This window comes from Mixophyes fleayi, chromosome 8 (assembly GCF_038048845.1).
Source record: "Mixophyes fleayi isolate aMixFle1 chromosome 8, aMixFle1.hap1, whole genome shotgun sequence".
Lineage (NCBI taxonomy): Eukaryota > Metazoa > Chordata > Amphibia > Anura > Limnodynastidae > Mixophyes > Mixophyes fleayi.
This window is the reverse complement of record NC_134409.1, coordinates 23,192,058-23,204,961: the sequence shown is the minus strand read 5'-3', so window position 1 is coordinate 23,204,961 and position 12,904 is coordinate 23,192,058. Positions and strand designations below refer to the sequence as shown.

The 12,904-nt window shown below is 39.7% G+C and overlaps 1 long non-coding RNA gene across 1 annotated transcript in view; it reads left to right on the top strand.

Annotated features, from left to right (window-relative positions):
* The window catches only part of LOC142100026 (uncharacterized), a 48,917-nt gene extending 47,194 nt beyond the window's left edge, over positions 1-1,723 (top strand). The window contains exon 5 of the long non-coding RNA XR_012678661.1: positions 697-1,723. This is a non-coding gene — a long non-coding RNA (uncharacterized LOC142100026). The remainder of the gene's footprint in view (positions 1-696) is intronic.
* The last annotated feature ends 11,181 nt before the right edge of the window (positions 1,724-12,904 follow it).

The window sequence follows — 12,904 nt, the reverse complement described above, 5'->3', positions numbered from 1 at the left end:
ATATGGTCACAATAGACAGGCTGTACATGTGTATATTGAGTTTCACGTATCTTAAGATACGTGCAAATTGTGCTCTAGCATATTAACCCATTTCCATCACAAAGATGATCAACACAGAGAATGACACCATGTCTATGGGACCCGCAAAGATACAGATCCTAAAAGGAGTATCTTAAGGATACGTCTAAGTCAAACTTGACCTCATCTCTAAGGGATGTCATTGATTTTCGCCTCCACACTCTCATTGTACTAAACTTATAAGTATACGCCCCAGGCACGCCTCTCCAAGTGCAAGGGGTCACAAGACAGAGAGACTCTAGATTTGCCTGCATTTTAGTATGCATGGAGAGTTCAGAAATGCACATTTTTACATTAGTTGTAAGGATCCATGAGTGCAAAGTTGTGTCTGTTTACACTAGTTGTAAGGATCCAAGGGCATTTGAAAAAAAAGTTCTTATTCTGTATCCTGTAAGCATTGAGACTTAAAAGCTAAATCTACTATTTAGTATTTTTTGCCATAATATAATCCCCAACTCAACAATTGTTCTGAAAGTACTCCTGACTGCATTTATTTTCCTTCTTAATTCACACACATAGGGGCCTATTTATCAAACAACATTCCCCTGTTAAATCCCCAAAAACTGCCATTTTCAAAGATCATCCGCAAAAGTGTAATTTATCGTTATTCCATTGCAGCAGATGTCATACATACCGGAGCACCCGGAGGAAACCCGCGCAAACACGAAGAGAACATACAAACTCCACACAGATAAGGCCATGGTTGGGAATCAAACTCATGACCCCAGTGCTGTGAGGCAGAAGTGCTAACCACTAAGCCACCATGCTTCCTTTGATGTAGAATTACGGCCAAAAACTATGTACATGGTAGATAAACTAAACTTACAACAATGCTAAATGGATTTATCATGACTGGTATCATGGCCAACCTTTTTGGATTCATATGGTATGAAGATAGTAGAGTGGATTTAAACCTTATAAAAACATACCCACACCATTGTATTGCCAGATCAGGCAACAGTTTGGCCACATACCAGTGTGAAGTCAAAGTATTTTGTTGTCACATTTCGGACTTCCCACCACATGACCTAGCAGGAAACTTAATTCACTACCTTGTTTATTTCAATGTTTTCCTAGTCCTTTAGGGCTCAGTACTTTTGTTCTTTAGTCCTTTGAACCTGCACATTTTTCTTTGTTTGCTGACCAGAGCAATATTCAGAAACAGGGACCCACTACCATGTTGTGTTAAAACTCACTTTATTCTTGTACTTGTCCTGTCCTTCCTCTGATTTGCGCACACACATTCTCCTGTTTAAATAGCATTACTGGCAAAACGGTATATTTGTATTGGCGTCGTTAGAGAGGTAATAGTGTGTATAAAATGTAGTTGTACACTTAATTAGATGTTTGAATTGCTGAATCATGTATGTCACCATCCAGACTCTGTAGCCCTGAAGCTGAATGTTATGATGGGTCGAATATAATTGTGGACTTTATTTCCAGTGCTCTTACACCCACCTCCCACTTCTCATTGATAGCAGTGCAACATATTGGGTCACACCTGGTCTGTAACGAGGGCAGTGCGACTGTCCAAGGTAGCATGCCCGAGGGGGTACAACTATCGCCTGCTATATGTCTAAGCTACGGCCCCCAGGTATACATGAATGCAGTGCTAGCACAGGGTAGCACTGCATTTAAGCACCTGTTTAATCAACGTATGTGTCACACTCGCCATATGTGATATAGATATATATATATATATATACACATATACAGCTATTTGTGTGTATGGCAGAGGAAAAGGGAAGGTGGCCTTGGGGAATGGGGGCTGCTTATGTTACTTGTGACCCCATCTGTGTTTATACATATGTTAGGCTGCCTCACTGCAGGGAAACATTTCATCTTCTCACGGTTTATATAAACCCCCTGAGGGAGAGCATGCTTGCAAAATAAGAACTTGCTGCTTCTGGCAAATAAAATGTAAAATATTTAAGAAAGGTCACCATGATTGGCTCTTGGAAGCTTCTGTTTTCTTTAGAGAGCTGACAGAAATGCAGCTGGCAAAATAAGCTTTTCATTGAATCTTTTTAAAAACAACCTTTTGGGTCTTTTTTTTTGTTGTTTTTTAAACACTTGTAATCAAGGTGATTCATATAAGAATGATTCCAAAAAATCAGCAAAAAATAACAAGATGCTATTAGTCAACTCTCAGCGTGTACAAATCGCAATCACTGCCATAGTTCCTGTATTATGAAAAATGAACATATTTATTGGGTTCCATTCATTAACCACTTATTATAATTATTCCTTGATTTTTTTGGAGCCAGATATTTTTCTAATAGACTAGCAAATGTGACTTGCACTTTGAAGCTGCAGCATTTGATTTGCCATCCCACATGGCACACGACATCATACCCGCTAGTGAGACTACCATAGTGTCCAGGGTACTGTATATAATGTAAGTGGTAGTCTTGGCCAATCCAGAATGAGGCCCAGGTCAAGGCATAAATTAAATCCAGCACCTCAGTGGCAAGTACTGGGCCTACCAGCCACCGAAATTAATATCAGTACCCTGACCCCTTAAGAACACTTCAGGTTGGGTTGCAATATCTTATTTAGACCATACTTGCCAACTCTCCCAGAATGTCCGGGAGACTCCCGCATTTAGCGTGAGTCTCACGGACTCCTGGGAGAATGTGGTAATCTCCCGGATCTGCCCACTTCCCAGTGAATTGGGCAGAATTAGGCCCAAAATGCCACGATTCATGGCGTTTGGGCCCGTCCCCGCTGTAAAATGCAGCGTTTTGCATCATTACTTCACGGGGTAGGGGCAAAATGACACAATTTTTGGAGCACCGCCCCCTGCATGCCCACCTTCCCCGGCAGGGCTCCCGGATCATACTTGCCATAAGTTTAGACTGCAGCTTTGGCCTACCATTGTCCAACAAGGGTATGCACAAGTGTGGAAATGTGATTCTCCAGAGGTCCCATAAAACGTACAAGAGGAGACCCGAAAGCAGCAAGCTCTGAGCATGTGTAAAATGTAGGTCCTATTTTGAAGCAAAAGTAAGTGCCCCTCTGCACAGCAAGAGCACTCTAACAATATTACCTCTTTGTTTATTTATTGAAATGAGATAAAAGGGCAATCTGGTACTAACGATAATCTCTTATTCCTTACTAAACAAAACTAAGCATACTGGTGGGCAGACTTCTGCTCGTCCGCATTTTGCTCCATAAAAACATGCACTTTAGTAGATATCTAGCTGCACTTGCAGAAATTGTGGAGCACAACCAGTCCAAAGCTAGTTTTGCACTTCGGAAGTGTCCTCCAGTGAGTTTAGGAGCAGGCAGGGAGGAGCGGTGGTAGCCGACAGTGACTACCACGAACCCAGAAAAACGAAACTCACTCGCCCATCTTATAATAAATGATGACTGACCTTAACAATGACACAACAAGTCCCCTACCGTGTCATGCCAAATCCTGATCAGCAGTAAGAACGGCAGCGTCTTTTGACGTCATTTGAAATTGCGACCTCTATAAAGCGGCAATGCCGATTTTCATACCACCTAACTCTTACACTTAGGCTTAGCGTTAGGGTTAGAGTTGGGGTTAGGAATAACAATAAGGTTAGATTTAGGGACTGATTGGAATTTGGTATGACCCTGTTGGGGACTTGTGTCATTGTTAAGGTCAGTCATCATTTATTATCAGTTGGGCAAGTGACTTTTGTTGTTGTGGATTCGTGATAGTCACTGTCGTTTACACCACTGCCATTAATTCGTACCACACCCAGGAGGAGAGGGGAGCTATTGACATCATGATGACAAAGACCGTTTTGGAAGTGAGAGGGAGGATGGGTTTAGGGTGAGGAGCAGGGAAAGTAGAGAGTGGGTTGTAAACTGGCATATGCAACTTGTGCGGTGTGCTAGAAAGGCCTTAAGTACACTAGTGTATTTATGTGTCTGGAGATGATGTGGCTTTGTTTTAATGTGTATGTTATAGTATAAGAGATACTAATAATATTCATGTATTTACATTTGCAATGCGGTTGAGTGTAGGCTGTCCTTGCTTGGCAGCCATTTAAGACAAAAAGAGCGTGTTGAAGCATTTTCAAACCTAAAGCTGCCAACACCCGATCTGTTCCTCAATAGTGACCATGCTCCAAGTCCCAGGATCACGAGACTAGATCACATGGTGATCACACAGGCAGATAGCTATCACCTGCTGAACGGTTTTATGAGCGTGTCGGAAAATAGTCCAAATAATTGTGGCTGGATTAAACTTGGGCATTGAGTTAGCTTTGGGGCCACATTTGATGTGAAACTCGATTAATGGACTGATAAAGACAGCAATGCTACAAATGATGTCATCATAATAATCGTTCAAGTTGCATTCCAAGGAGTTTGCTGGTACAATTAAAGAGCTCACAAAGTGATGTAGTCTTACTGTTCGGATTTATCTTATAGATTTATAGATTGAGTTAAGCCTCAGGTTACAATTTGGATTAGAATTGTCAGAGTTACTGCTCCCCTGGCCAGTCCAATCGTGGGCTACCTTGGGCTGGGTCTCTGGGCCACCTGCATTCTTTTTTCCTTTAAAATGTTCCTAAAAGGCTGCTGAGTCGAGTCTTGCCCGTCCAGGGCTAAAATTTGCCAGCCCTTCCCTGGTCTTAATCTAACCCTGACGACCTTTTACTAAAGAAAAGTCAGCAATGCATTGACTGGCTATATCAAGAAGCTGGGTTAGAAATATCTGTGAATGGTGATTTGCGGTAAGACTACAAAGCATGTGGACGTAGTGGGATCTGTATGGAACTCCAACTGCAGTAGAGAATTGTTTAACTCATCTCTATATTTTAAGGGTCATTAGTTTACTCTCTATCAGGATTCCTTGGTGTTTTTTTTTCAATTTCAGTCGCAGACAAATGTTAAATCCCCAGCAAATCTATTTAGTTCACCACTTTAAAATGGCAGCTTAGTGAAACATAGAAACATAGAATTTGGCGGCAGAGAAGAACCGCTTCTCCCATCTAGTCTGCCCATTGTTTTATTAACCTATGGTAACCTTAAACCTTATTTGATCCCTTAATCTTTATAAGGATATTCCTATGTCTATCCCAAGCATGTTTAAACTGCTCTACTGTATTAGCCTCTACCACATCTTATGCAAGGATATTCCACTTATACACTACCTTTTATGTGAAGTAGTTTTTCCTCAAATTTCCTCTGAACCTACTTCCCTCCAGTCTCAGTGCATGTCCTCATGTTCTAGTACTTCACTTCCTTTGAAGAATGTTTCCCTCCTGTACCTTGTTCAAACCCTTGATATATTTGAAAGTTTCTATCATGTCCTCCCTTTCCCTTCTCTGCTCCACACTATGCATATTAAGTTATTTTAGTCTTTCCGGATAAGTTTTGTGCTGAAGGCCATGCATCATTTTAGTTGCCCTTCTTTGTACAGTTTCTAATGTATTTATATCCTTCTGGAGATTTAGCCTTTGGGTTTTTGAGACCCAAGTGCATGATTTTGCATTTTTTTTGCATTAAACTGTAGTTGCCACTCTCTTGACTATTCTTCTAGTCTACCTAGATCATCATTCATTTGTTTTACCCCTGGTCCTAGTACAGATCCTTGGGGTACTCCACTGGTAACCTTTCCCTCCTGTGAATGTACTCCATTTACTATAACTGTCTCTGTTTTCTATCCTGCAGCCAATATTTTATCCATTCCACCATCTTTGAATCCAATCCCAAGCTTTCAAGTTTAATTAACAGTCTGCGATGTATCAAATGCCTTACTAAAATCTAGATAAGCTATATCTACAGCCCCTCCTTGACCTATAACTTTAGTTACCCAGTCCAAAAAGTCAATAAGATTTGTTTGACATGATCTCCCCCCAAGTAAATCCATGCTGTTTGGTATCCTGTAAGTACGTGGATTTGAGATATTCTACAAGTCTTTATTTTAAGAGTGCTTCCATCAATTTCCCTACTACTGATGTAAGGCTCACTGGTCAGTATTTGCTCACCTCTTCCTTGCTTCCACTTTTGTGCAGTGGGACTACATTCGCTCTTTTCCAGTCCTCTGGAATTACTCCTGTAGCTGGTGACTGATTGAATAATTCTGTAAATGGTGTTACCAACACCCCTTTTAGTATCCTTGGATGTATCCCATCTGGCCCCATTGATTTATCCACTTTCAGTTTTAAGAGCTCTGTTAGGACCTTCTCCTCTGTAAATGTACTTGTATCTACCTCATTTTTATGAGTATACTTGCAATTTAACTGTGGCCCCTTCACCGCTCTTTCTGTAGGGAACACTGAGCAAAAATAATTATTAAGATGATCTGCTATTACCTAGTGGGTGTGCATTTGTGGGAGGACCAATCATCAGCTGCAACCACAAATCCAAAATAGCACCCCGATCCAGGTTTCAGTCAGGGCTGTAAGAAGAAGGGAGGAGGAATGAGAAAAACTGATGTATAGAGCAAATCCTGGGGCTCCTAGGGGGAGGGGCATTTTTTAAAAATCTTGGTAGAGCTGCTTTAAATTGTAACAAAGTGCTGCTTACGGAATAGACTGATTCATTTTACGCATTGTATAATAAATGCTTCTTGCTTCAGTTCAACTACTAAATTGATTCACCTTTAGACTAGAGCAAAAATTAGCAATTTTTCAATAAAAGCAGATACTGAACTCACATGTATAGTTTCCAAAACATATTGTAAAAACTCACACAGTATATCTGACTCACAAACAAATCATAGTAATTAATTCTCAGAATTATGGCTAAACTGATATTTCTAGTAGCTCATTTAATTAAGATAACTGAAGATAGAATCTCTATCATGTTAATATTCTAACCATAAACCCCTATTATGTGTACGTTTACCAAGTACCACCTTGGGGTAAATGTATCAAAGGAATAACCGCATTAGTTATTGTGTATTTTCTCTCTTACATTTTAAGATGCTTACACTCCTGGGAGTATATTTACTAAACTGCGGGTTTGAAAATGTACAGATGTTGCCTATAGCAACCAACCACATTGTAGCTTTCATTTATTCAGTGCATACTGCAAAATGGTTTTTGAAACCCACAGTTTAGCAAATATACCCCCTGGTCTCTTATTATTGAGGAGACAGCCCCCCTTTATTTATTGTTTGTTACTGTGAAATATATTAAAACCAGAAAAAAAAGACAGTGATAGGAAAATAGTGATCAGTAAATAATGTGTATTAAAATGAATGCCGTGTGTTATTGATCTCTTTACTTTTAGTATAGCCTTTTAATAAAGAATTATAACATCCATCATAATATTATGTCTTTTCTTGCAGAGTGCAAATTATTTCTAGAACTTCAGTCTTTCATATATTGTGTTGTTATACTTCCGAGGTAGCATGTCCTGTTGATAGATAATAAAGTTGCAATTTATTATAGACTAACAAGTCTCTTGCTACTAATTTGCATTTTACCTCTGGGGGAATGGGGGGAGGTATATTTAAAACCAACAGTACCCCAATTGGTTTTATTTGTTTCCCCTTATTATATGGGTAATGCTACTGTTGTTGTTAATTTATTTGCTTAGTAGTAACCTGTGATTCATAGAATGAAAATAAGATCTACAATTGTCATTGTGTCATACTCTATTAAATCCTGGTGTTTACTAGCAAATTTAGTGTTATAATAAAAATTCTCAAAACAGTTGTCTTCAATTACTGATCTGGTATGTTCAACCATTAAAATATCCTTGTAATTAAATTATCTGACTCATTATATTCATTAAATGCCCTGTCTCAAGAAATAGATATGATTCAGTGCTTAATAAGCTGGATGTAGCGTCACTACCACCAGGTAGATAGTTCCCTATTTGGATTGTGAGATTGCTGGATTATTTTATGATTCAAATAACCGGACGCTTCCATCGCTCATCTCTCGCTACTCTCTCCCTCTCCGGCCATCCCTACCGGCCTCTATCCCTATGGTTACAATCTCACAGTCCCGAAGAGAACTCCCCTCCCACCCAAACCTCAGCATGCTCAAGCAATTGTGGGACTACAAGCTCCTGTATACCAGGCATTCTGGGGATTTTAGTTCCACAACAACTGAAGGTCAACAGGTTGCATAATACAATTGGTCCTTTATCAACTGTTATTAAAAAAATTATACTTGCCTCTACTCACAGACAACTCACTCTTTTGATCCTGTAGTGCAGGGGGCTGATTGCAGTTAGTTATTAATGACAATGTCTGCTCAGTGACCACAGTCGTACAGCCTTAGTCATGTGAGGAGCACAAGCTGAACCCAGTGCAGAGTGAAGTGGGACATCCAACTGTCCCTACAATCAGGACAGCTATAGAACAGGACAATCCACAAAAATCAGGACTGCCCCACCAGAATCAGTTGACAGACTGATCTCCTCTCTCCTACATATTGTTGAAGCTATCACTACCTGCAGTTGGGGTTGCTACTTGTTCAGACACTGAAATGTTGGGGCCCTGTTTGGAAAATGGATAGATACTATTCATCTCCTGGTAATACGAGCAGCGAGTGAACACTCTAGGCCTCCATTCCCCTATCCAGCTGTGGCCTCAAATCAAAAGCAACCACATTTAATAAGTATGTCTTCTTTCCCCCAATGAGCCCCAACATTAAATTAATTATGTTGCCCAACATAAGCATGGAAGACGAAAAATGACTTTGAGATTGCCACATATGATCTAATATGGCAGCATGGTAGCACGGTGGTTAGCACTGATACTTGACAGCGCTGGGGTCATAGGTTCAATTCCAACCACGGCCCTATCTGTGTGTGTACTCCCTATGTTTGTATGGATTTCCTCCCACAAAATCGACTGGTATGTTAATTTGCTGCTGCTAAAATGGGAATTTAGATTGTTAGCTCCAAGGGAGCAGGGACTAGTGGGAATGGTTAATTATTTTATTTACTGTCCTGCGTAATATGATTGGCATTATGAATATAAATAACAATAACTAGCCTCCCTGACTGTTTAGGGCTGAATATCGTCAATCACAACCACTTGATGATATTTGGGCAGCACGGTAACTTAGTGGTTAGCACTTCTGCCTTACAGTACTGGGGTCATGAGTTCAATTCCCGGCCTTATATGTGTGGAGTTTGTATGTTCTCCCCGTGTTTGCGTGGGTTTCCTCCGGGTGCTCCGGTTTCCTCCCACACTCCAAAAACATACTGGTATGTTAAATGGCTGCTAACACATTGACTCTAGTCTCTCTGTCTGTTTGTCTGTTTGTGTGTGTGTGTGTGTGTGAGGGAATTTAGACTGTAAGCCCCAATAGGACAGGGACTGATGTGCGCGAGTTCTCTGTACAGCGCTGCTGAATTAGTTGTGCTATATAAATAAATAGTGATGATTTTTCAGCAGTGTAAAGATAATTAACTACTGAGAATCTCACAGAGGACATGTAATTTGGTTTTCCATCCTAATTTCATGGGCTGAGTATCATGCACAGTTACTGCAGCTGCAGAGTAATTAAATACAAATCTACTCTGCACTATTTTGCATTTTGTTTTCAATCCTTGATTATGAATGCAGGAACTCTTGTTTAAAATACTTTGCTGAAAAGGTTATAATCAACATAAAAGTATTGTTATATGACATTTGCTGTTCACTGCTGGTTGTGAAGAGATAGAGTGCTGACTTTTGAGTAGCAGACTACTGTAACTTAATTTTATGGGTTTAATAGCTACAGGCTTCACATCTTAAAATCTAAGACACGTTCAGCCTTCTACGGCACCTGCTATTAACAATGAGAGCACCGCCAAGCAGCACTCTCAGTCCTAGAACAACTGGTCACTTTGGCTGTCAAAATGATTGACTTTTTCTTAATTCTGGAAAGGTATCAAGTGAAAAATTAATTTTCAGCATTTGTTTCTTAAAAAGATTTAGCTAAATTGTGCAGATGTTGCATTCTGTATATAGAATAGCCAGGGGTGTAACAATAACTGTATGGGGCCCTGAGGCCCAAAGGGAGATTCACGTCACTAAGGCTAAAAGCAGAGGGGTGCTTCGCACGCCCATGTCCATTAGCCTAGGGATGTCTGTGCGATTAAGAAGTGTTTTCCAGCACACAGCAGGCAGCATAAGTGTTTACTTACTGACAAAAATGAACTGTATTGCCCTATAAACACATTAGTGTAAATGTATCAGGTATTAAGTGCAGGAAAACAGTATATAAGCAGAGTTGTCTAGGCTAATATAAATAGATCATGTTTGCCCTGTGTTAACTAAATAGAGCTAACAGCCAAAATCCCATATTCGCTGAATAACTATTATATAAGCTAAACAGGATAATAGCTGCTTAGTATGAGAGACGCGGATAGAACCCTATATATCCTAAAAAGAGAGTTTCAAGAATTGCTGGGCTATGTGAAAATGCCCTGCCTAATAACACTGGGGAGCGATTCGTGAGAGAAACTCTGCTGGAGAAGATGAGTGAGGCGAGACGCCGACGCGCGTTTCGCTCTGTGGATTTTTCAAAACAAAATGAGTTTAAGAATTGACACTTCTTAAATAGTGGTACAGGTAGGTGTGTTTAGAAATTCTAAACCAATCATGAGCATTACCTCTAATGGGTGTGTCAGACTGTTTCGTTCCCCACGTGGGTTTGATTGACATTATCCTGAACCAATCAAAACTCAATTTAGCGTTTTGCAAGTCTATTATTGGTTAGATAATAACTGCATTCAAGTATACATACACTGATAAGTTTTCTCTGTACAGACATTCCTCGTAAGCTTCAGTAAATTGAGATAATTAAGCAGTATGAATCAAATATCAATATAATTACATCATAAAAGAAATGAATGATAGTACGCTGATAATGATATTAGCTAAGATGATAATAATACCATAAAGCACAGTATTAAATCTCATAATTCTGTATGTGATGGTCTATTAATTTAGTTGTTTAACGTGACAATTTTTCCATACAAATGAAATAAAGGAAGTCATTTGTATATGTCCATAATAGATTGCCATACTTAGTGATCTGTCTGACAAAACCGAATAAGACAAGGAGAGGATGGAATCAAATACATATGTCAGCAATAAGGTTCACAAATCTCATTAATATGAGTATCTATTGTATTGAGAGCAAATTTTTGATTGACATTATCCTGAACCAATCAAAACTCAATTTAACGTTTTGCATATCTACTATTGGTTAGATGATAACCGCATTTAGGTATACATATGCTTATCAATTTGCTTCGTACAGACATTCCTCGTAAGTTTCAATAAATTGAGATAATTAGACAGTATTAATCAAATACCAATATTATTACATCAGAAAAGAGATTGTTAATAATACACCGATAATGATATTAGCAAAGATCTCATAATTCAGGATGTAAGGGTCAATTATTTTAGTTGTTTAACGTAACGATTCTTCCATACAAATGAGATTAAGGAAATCAAATGTATATTTCCATAATAGATTGCCATACTTAGCGATCGTTCTGATAGAACCAAATATACAAAGGATGAAATATACATTATTATTATTAATTTTTATTTATAGGGCGCCACAAAGTATCCGTAGCGCCGTACAAGGACAAACAATGGCACAGTACAAGGTGAAACAGCACAGTACAAGTAACAGTAAGCACTATAACTCTGGGGGCTCAGGCACAGCATGAAAGAGAGGGAGGGAGGGGAAAAGTGAGTACAGGCAGGTAACTATGGCCCAAGAGGGTGGGCACGGTTGACAGGTTGAGAGTCACTGAGGGGAGCGGAGAGAAGCGAGAGGAGACAGAGGGCAGAGGGACTGAGAGGAGGTGAGCTGAGTAGCTGGAGAGCGCAGTTAAAAGTGATGGAAACAGAAGGTAGGAGAGCCCTGCTCAAAGGAGCGAACAATCTAAAGTGAGAGGAAGACAGACAGACACATGGATGAGATGGAGAGACAGGAGAAACGGAGACGGAGTCGAGGAAGGGGGAGAAGGGAAGAAGGGATGAGAAAGAGAGGTAGCCGACCGGTGGGAGTTTAGGCATGAGACTGGAAGGCTTTAAGGAAAAGGTGGGTTTTTAATGTACGTTTGAAAGAGGACAGATTAGGGGAAGTTCTGATGGAGCGGGGGAGCTTGTTCCAATGGAGGGGAGCGGCGCGGGAGAAGTCTTGGATACGTGCGTGAGAGGAGGTAATCAGAGGGGAAGAGAGGCGACGATCGTTGGACGATCGCAGTGAGCAGGAGGGAGTGTGAATAGAGATAAGGTTACATGTCCGCAATAAGATCCACAATTCTCGAATATCTATTGTATTGAGAATAGATTAATATAAGGGCCAAAATACAAATATGGTTATGATTGGTGAGCACTCCATAACGGATGATACCACAATTGAAGTGTCAATTAAGGCTATAAAATGATCACCCAAAATACCATTATAATGGCCTTAAAAGAAAAAAGATGTTCCTAGATAGGCAGTGAAAATAAATAAAATAGAATAGGATTGTTGTGGGAACAAATCAGAGGAAAGACATGTTGCTATTGTAATCGTTGAGACCGTATGGGGCCATACTTCCCATCTGAAAAATCTTTCTCGACTCCCTTTTCAACAATTCCTTTTGCAGATCACCACCTCTTATTCCTAATTTTATTTTTTCCATTGCAAATACTTGTATTCCTGTTGGGTCACCATTATGTTGTAATAAAAATGTTTTAATGCAACCTTTGTAAGTACTTTAAGTTTCTCATGATCTTTTTTACTGTTCTTTATATTGTTGACATGCTCAAGTAGTATTTTTTTAAAAGGTCTTGTAGTCATTCCGATATACAATTTGGTACAAGGACATGTGAGGCAATACACTACCCCAGGAGAATTACAATTCAAAAAATATTGTATCCTCC